We start from the raw sequence: 8,447 nt of genomic DNA on the forward strand, positions 1-8,447 counted from the left end.
GGTAGAGAGAAAGGGTGAGGCAGGGGCGAGCGAGTGAAGGGGACCTCTCTCTCTCACACTCGTCCCACACACGCTCCCCCTCTCCCTCACACAGTTTACTCCCTCACATTCTCCCTCTCTCTAACCCCCTCTCCCTCTCTCTCACCCCCTCTCCCTCACACACTGCCCCTCTCCCTCACACACACACTCCCTCTCTCTCCCTGACACACACACTCCCCCTCTCCCCCTCACACACACACTCCCCCTCTCTCCCTCACACACACACAACCGCTCTCTCCCTCAGACAAGCGCTCCCCCTCTCTCACACACACACTCCCCCTCTCTCCCTCACACACTCCCCCTCTCTCCCTCGCACACACACTCCCCCTCTCTCCCTCACACACACACTCCCCCTCTCTCCCTCACACACACTCCCCCTCTCTCCCTCACACACACACTCCCCTCCATTCCCTCCCACACACACTCCCCCCTCTCCCTCACACACACACTCCCCCCTCTCCCTCACACACACACTCCCCCCCTCTCCCTCACACACTCCCCCCCCTCCCTCCTTTCCTTTCTCTCCCTCCTTTCCTTTCTCTCCCTGCCTCCCCTCTCCCTCGCTAGCGCCACAGGCCCGGTCAGACTCACCTCAGTAGCAGAACGGAGTCAGTCCAACAATGGGAGGCTGGGTGCCCAGCGCGCCGTTGCGAGCCCGGGGTTCCTGCTGCTGAACGCATCGGGCCTTTGGACCCGGTTGGCCGGGCCTCAGACGAACGCTTTTAGCTGCAGACTCCCGTGTCCGATTGCGATCGGGGACAGCTGTTTGGAAAGCCCCGGTTTTGCCGGTCCCGCACTCACGGCAAGAGAGAGAGGGGGAAGTAGAGAGAGAGAAGGAAGAGAGAGAGAGAGAGAAGGAGAGAGAGAGAGAGAGGGAAGAGGAGAGGGAGAGAGAGAGAAATTTTTTGAGCTTCAGACCTGCCTGCAGCGGGCGGAGAGCAGCCCCGAGCCCCCCCTGCGTGAGGGTGAGGAGGAGGGGGGGATGGAGATGGTTAGAGCGGAGCGCTGAACTCGAGGCCCAGGCTTCCCACGCTGCTAGGCCATGGCTTCGCGCATCCAGTACAATAGACCTTCCTAAATATTAAAGTTCAGGTTTGGAGCACCCCATAGGTAAGAAGACAACTGCACAAAAGAACCTAATGGGGTACACACAGAAAGTGGGAAAAATAAAGACACAGAAAGTGTGGGAAAAAAATCGTGAAGAATCAAGATGGCGGCCACTCACCTCGGTTCAGAATGATAAGGCCCGCCCACACATGCACCGATTGGTCAACCATCAGGTCACTGAACTGTAGGATTGGTCAATCGTCAAGTCACTCAACACTCAACTGTAGGATGGCCCGCCCGCACGCGCAATGAACCCACCCCCATGACGCAGCGATTGGTCAACCGTTGGTCAACTGTCAGGTCGCTCGACCGCACGATTGGCCAACCTTCACGTCACTCAATGCTAATGAGCAAATGAGCAGAACTTTTCCCATTTAATGAGCGGAATTTTGAACGTTTTTTGGATACCGTGGGCACGATTTTTGTCTGACAGAAAAGTAAGTACACTTATGACCGTTCCGGAATCGTAATCTTTCTTTTGATGTAACACGCATGTAGGTACGCTCTATAACTTTCGAATGTATAGAGAACAGGCAGACAGACAGAAGAGCAATTATATATATATAGATAATAATGGCCTGGACTTGGAAATACAGAAAACAATTTCTAAGATTCTATGATTCTATCGATCCAGTGCTCGTTATAGACACTGCATGATTTCCATTGCTCATGAATTCGATGGCAACATAAATCGGGTGGTTTCTATAACGGACAGTCGATAACGATTTCCGGTTTATTCTTGGGTGCTAAGTTGAAGTTTTACTCCACTGTCATCGTTCTCTTTCACTTCGTCATTTCTCTCGAGACAAATGAACTGAGTTCAGGTGTCAGCCGTGGCTCAGCGGCAGCAAACGCAACCCCCACTCCAGAAACTTGAGCACATAATCCAGGCTGACACTCCAGTGCAGTACTCAGGTAGTGCTGCACTGTCGGTGCTGCCGTCTTTCAGATGGAGATGTCAAATTGAGGCCTCGGGTATCCAATCCACTCTTTCGAAAATAACAGACTATTCTTGCTAATGTAGTGCCCATTATTTATCACTCAATCAAACACACTTAACAGATGAACTGGTCATTAAGATTGGTAAAATGTTTTGAATTAAATTTCTTCCCAATGGATAGCATTATTTTATGCTTACTAATCTTTAGTTCTTTCCCCGCTAGTTTATCATTCAGTGTCAATCTCCGAGGATGGAAGGAAGAAGGATGAGAGGGAGTGAAAGTTCTATCTCCCAATCGTGATCACCCCACGCCCCGCAGCGACTGCAAACTTAGTCGAGAATGGGAATTAATCGAGCCGCAGTTAAAAGGATCGTGGCCCTTTCACATGAGCAGAAACTCATCCCTCTAGGGTCAGAAAGACAAAAACCAATGCTCTAGTGGGAATTGAAAGCAGGATCTCCGAGTTTATGAGATAAGCACTTCGACCAGCTAAGCCAGGGAGCCAAATCACTCTTATGTGCCCCGCTTCTCTACTCACTGCTATCTATCAGCTACCTGTCACTGCCTGTTGGAGTCTGAGGTCGTTTTATATTTATCCATCTCTCCTGTCTATTCCGCCATGTGTCCCGATGCTGTCTGTATCTCTCTGTGTTTATCTCAGTGTAAATCTGTGAGTTAATTCTGATTGAATCCCTGCTTTTCTTTCTTACATGAAATACATAAGGAGATCAGACAATTCTTCCTCTGACACTGGGGAAATAATGAGCCAACATTTATAACAAAATGTTTTTTATTATGATGCAGCAAATACAATATTCCATCTTGAATCATTTAGGTTAAATTCTGTGCAAAAAAGAACCTGTGACACCAACGTGTTTCCACCTCTTAATTTGACATCACAAACGCCCCCATTGCACCTCAAGGTGATTGATAACTAATAAACAGAGAGTTCAAGCAGTGAGACGGTATTTGTAGAATGGGTTGTGAGACTGTGGAATGCACATGCCCAGAGCAGCAGATTTAAAACAAGGTTTAAAAACCGGCAGGGAGTGGGAGGAAGGAAAGAGAGAGGCAGGAGAACCACAGCTAAAATCGCCTTGGAAACCACTGGACCCGAATCTGCTTTAAATCCCCCCACTGTATTTAAAAACATTTAATGTCATATTCCTCCATTGTTACATTTGAGCAATATATGACATTTAACGCTGTTTCTGGTCTAAAATAACTGCTTTATATATTTGGGCTCAAGCGCTGTGTTTAGACTGCATCCTGAATATTTATCTTTGACCTAGAATCAGTTTATAATCTGGAGACAAGGTTTCAGCAGCCGGCGGGCAGGGAGCAGAGGCTGAGGCTGATCTGTGTCATGTGGGACACAATATTCCTTCTCTTTATTTTCATTATCCTGCAGAATATTCCATACTGTTCTCAACACCTTGCATTACCATTAAATATCGGAAGTTCTCCTTTATTGTAATGATCGCTGCGACTCATTTCGATTTGACGCATATTAAATGTTACAAAACCATTATTACTAGTAATAAACAGGGTCAGCATTTTGAGATTTTAAATTGTTGGCAGCTGCACTGGTGGAGTGGTTAAGGTGTTGAATTTGGAATCTAACATGGTTTCTCTAACGCAGTTTCGAGCCCTGTTCGCAGCGGGTTCTTTCATTATTGAATGAATTCCTTCAACTAATTTAGTTTCTTCAATCTACTCCCTCTGGAAGAATTTTGGATATTTCCATCCCGGTTTTAAGGAAACTAAAGGATTGGCGAGAGACCTTGATCACTTACTTAATTCAAGAAGGTATGCTGGATTTGCTGAGCTAGTTACAAAAGTGTGCTGCAGATTAGCTGGAAGCTACAGAAAGGAGGTCTCGAGAGTCTCTGAGGAATATTTGCATACACTCGGTGCTGTCTGGTAGCATCAGTCTGTGTAACCATGGGAGAGAGAGAATGGAAACTCTCTGGAAGGCTTGTTCCTGTCAGCAGCAATGGTATAAGAGCTGCCATTCTAAAGTGAAAAGCAGAATACAGTCCAGGAGACAGTCCAGGAGACAGACAAACACAGAAGAGATCGCGAAGACCGATCAGAAAACACCAAGGAAGTCGCCAATACATAATTAATCTCCACGTCTCCTGAAGCAGAAGAATTGACAATTCTGAGTTTCGAGTTTCATCACTGACTTAAAGGTTGTACAAATCTCTATCTGTAAAATTTGTATTATTATGTTAATATAATCAATTGTTTGATCATTTAAAAGCTTTGGTTGATCTTAGCTCTGATTACCCTAAAGAGTGAAGAGAGTTAAAACTAAAACCCTACAAATCCTTCTGTCCAAGGTCACCGTCTCCTCCATATCTTGCTACACTAGGCTAATGGCATGGCTCAAATTACTGATATATAGTCGGAATGCAAAACCTTGTAGGATTCTGAGGGAGAGAAGTGGAGTGGTGCACGGCCGGTTAACTCACTGGGCGAAACATCTACTTCTCTGCTCTGAATCTTGAATCATTTAGGTTAAATTCTGTGCAAAAAAAAACCTGTGACACCAACGTGTTTCCACCTTTTAATTTGACATCACAAACGCCCCCATTGCACCTCAAGGTGATTGATAACTAATAAACAGATTGTTCAAGCAGTGAGACGGTATTTGTAGAATGGGTTGTGAGACTGTGGAATGCACATGCCCAGAGCAGCAGATTTAAAACAAGGTTTAAAAACCGGCAGGGAGTGGGAGGAAGGAAAGAGAGAGGCAAGAGAACCACAGCTAAAATCGCCTTGGAAACCACTGGACTCGAATCTGCTTTAAATCCCCCCACTGTATTTAAAAACATTTAATGTCATATTCCTCCATTGTTACATTTGAGCAATATATGACATTTAACGCTGTTTCTGGTCTAAAATAACTGCTTTATATATTTGGGCTCAAGCGCTGTGTTTAGGCTGCATCCTGAATATTTATCTCTGACCTAGAATCACTTTATACTCTGGAGACAAAGTTTCAGCAGCCGGCGGGCAGGGAGCAGAGGCTGAGGCTGATCTGTGTCATGTGGGACACAATATTCCTGCTCTTTATTTTCATTATCCTGCAGAATATTCCATACCGTTCTCAACACCTTACATTACCATTAAATATCGGAAGTTCTCCTTTATTGTAATGATCGCTGCGACTCATTTCGATTTGACGCATATTAAATGTTACAAAACCATTATTACTAGTAATAAACAGGGTCAGCATTTTGAGATTTTAAATTGTTGGCAGCTGCACTGGTGGAGTGGTTAAGGTGTTGAATTTGGAATCTAACATGGTTTCTCTAACGCAGTTTCGAGCCCTGTTCGCAGCGGGTTCTTTCATTATTGAATGAATTCCTTCAACTAATTTAGTTTCTTCAATCTACTCCCTCTGGAAGAATTTTGGATATTTCCATCCCGGTTTTAAGGAAACTAAAGGATTGGCGAGAGACCTTGATCACTTACTTAATTCAAGAAGGTATGCTGGATTTGCTGAGCTAGTTACAAAAGTGTGCTGCAGATTAGCTGGAAGCTACAGAAAGGAGGTCTCGAGAGTCTCTGAGGAATATTTGCATACACTCGGTGCTGTCTGGTAGTATCAGTCTGTGTAACCATGGGAGAGAGAGAATGGAAACTCTCTGGAAGGCTTGTTCCTGTCAGCAGCAATGGTATAAGAGCTGCCATTCTAAAGTGAAAAGCAGAATACAGTCCAGGAGACAGTCCAGGAGACAGACAAACACAGAAGAGATCGCGAAGACCGATCAGAAAACACCAAGGAAGTCGCCAATACATAATTAATCTCCACGTCTCCTGAAGCAGAAGAATTGACAATTCTGAGTTTCGAGTTTCATCACTGACTTAAAGGTTGTACAAATCTCTATCTGTAAAATTTGTATTATTATGTTAATATAATCAATTGTTTGATCATTTAAAAGCTTTGGTTGATCTTAGCTCTGATTACCCTAAAGAGTGAAGAGAGTTAAAACTAAAACCCTACAAATCCTTCTGTCCAAGGTCACCGTCTCCTCCATATCTTGCTACACTAGGCTAATGGCATGGCTCAAATTACTGATATATAGTCGGAATGCAAAACCTTGTAGGATTCTGAGGGAGAGAAGTGGAGTGGTGCACGGCCGGTTAACTCACTGGGCGAAACATCTACTTCTCTGCTCTGAATCTTGAATCATTTAGGTTAAATTCTGTGCAAAAAAAAACCTGTGACACCAACGTGTTTCCACCTTTTAATTTGACATCACAAACGCCCCCATTGCACCTCAAGGTGATTGATAACTAATAAACAGATTGTTCAAGCAGTGAGACGGTATTTGTAGAATGGGTTGTGAGACTGTGGAATGCACATGCCCAGAGCAGCAGATTTAAAACAAGGTTTAAAAACCGGCAGTGAGTGGGAGGAAGGAAAGAGAGAGGCAAGAGAACCACAGCTAAAATCGCCTTGGAAACCACTGGACTCGAATCTGCTTTAAATCCCCCCACTGTATTTAAAAACATTTAATGTCATATTCCTCCATTGTTACATTTGAGCAATATATGACATTTAACGCTGTTTCTGGTCTAAAATAACTGCTTTATATATTTGGGCTCAAGCGCTGTGTTTAGGCTGCATCCTGAATATTTATCTCTGACCTAGAATCACTTTATACTCTGGAGACAAAGTTTCAGCAGCCAGCGGGCAGGGAGCAGAGGCTGAGGCTGATCTGTGTCATGTGGGACACAATATTCCTGCTCTTTATTTTCATTATCCTGCAGAATATTCCATACCGTTCTCAACACCTTACATTACCATTAAATATCGGAAGTTCTCCTTTATTGTAATGATCGCTGCGACTCATTTCGATTTGACGCATATTAAATGTTACAAAACCATTATTACTAGTAATAAACAGGGTCAGCATTTTGAGATTTTAAATTGTTGGCAGCTGCACTGGCGGAGTGGTTAAGGTGTTGAATTTGGAATCTAACATGGTTTCTCCAACGCAATTTCGAGCCCTGTTCGCAGCGGGTTCTTTCATTATTGAATGAATTCCTTCAACTAATTTAGTTTCTTCAATCTACTCCCTCTGGAAGAATTTTGGATATTTCCATCCCGGTTTTAAGGAAACTAAAGGATTGGCGAGAGACCTTGATCACTTACCTAATTCAAGAAGGTATGCTGGATTTGCTGAGCTAGTTACAAAAGTGTGCTGCAGATTAGCTGGAAGCTACAGAAAGGAGGTATCGAGAGTCTCTGAGGAATATTTGCATACACTCGGTGCTGTCCGGTAGCATCAGTCTGTGTAACCATGGGAGAGAGAGAATGGAAACTCTCTGGAAGGCTTGTTCCTGTCAGCAGCAATGGTATAAGAGCTGCCATTCTAAAGTGAAAAGCAGAATACAGTCCAGGAGACAGTCCAGGAGACAGGCAAACACAGAAGAGATCGCGAAGACCGATCAGAAAACACCAAGGAAGTCGCCAATACATAATTAATCTCCACGTCTCCTGAAGCAGAAGAATTGACAATTCTGAGTTTCGAGTTTCATCACTGACTTAAAGGTTGTACAAATCTCTATCTGTAAAATTTGTATTATTATGTTAATATAATCAATTGTTTGATCATTTAAAAACTTTGTTTGATCTTAGCTCTGATTACCCTAAAGAGTGAAGAGAGTTAAAACTAAAACCCTACAAATCCTTCTGTCCAAGGTCATCGTCTCCTCCTTATCTTGCTACACTAGGCTAATGGCATGGCTCAAATTACTGATATATAGTCGGAATGCAAAACCTTGTAGGCTTCTGAGGGAGAGAAGTGGAGTGGTGCACGGCCAGTTAACTCACTGGGCGAAACATCTACTTCTCTGCTCTGAATCTGGCTCAAAACTGACCATTAGAACTGATAGCGGTGCTAATCCATTGTACTCTGCATACCTGTGTTCGAATCCCATCCTCATCATTGCTGGCCAGGCTGGCCTTTCCAGTCTGTGCCCCTGCACTGTTCATACAATAACAAAATAAAATGGGCCATTGAATGAACGTAGAACATATATCGCGAATTGGAGATTCAACTTTTCCTCTCTCTTCCTTCCACAGAGATTGACACCCAATGAAAGACCAGCGGGAAAAAACAAATGATTAGGGAGCAGAAGCATAACTAATTATTTAGCGTAGTCAAGACCACCTAAGACCCAAGGCCCTACCCCACTGTGGACCAAGAATGGAGAGGTACTCATCAAGGACAGGGAGGTAGTCAGTGCCCACTGGAAGGAGCCCTGCGAAGATCTCCTTAACTGAAACTCTGTCTTTGATGCGCGTATCCGCAACTCCATCCAGCAGCATGCTACCCGCCA

The sequence above is a fragment of the Somniosus microcephalus genome, unplaced genomic scaffold (genome assembly GCF_052327205.1).
Source record: "Somniosus microcephalus isolate GS21.2 unplaced genomic scaffold, FLI_Smic_1.0 unresolved_chr1, whole genome shotgun sequence".
NCBI lineage: Eukaryota > Metazoa > Chordata > Chondrichthyes > Squaliformes > Somniosidae > Somniosus > Somniosus microcephalus.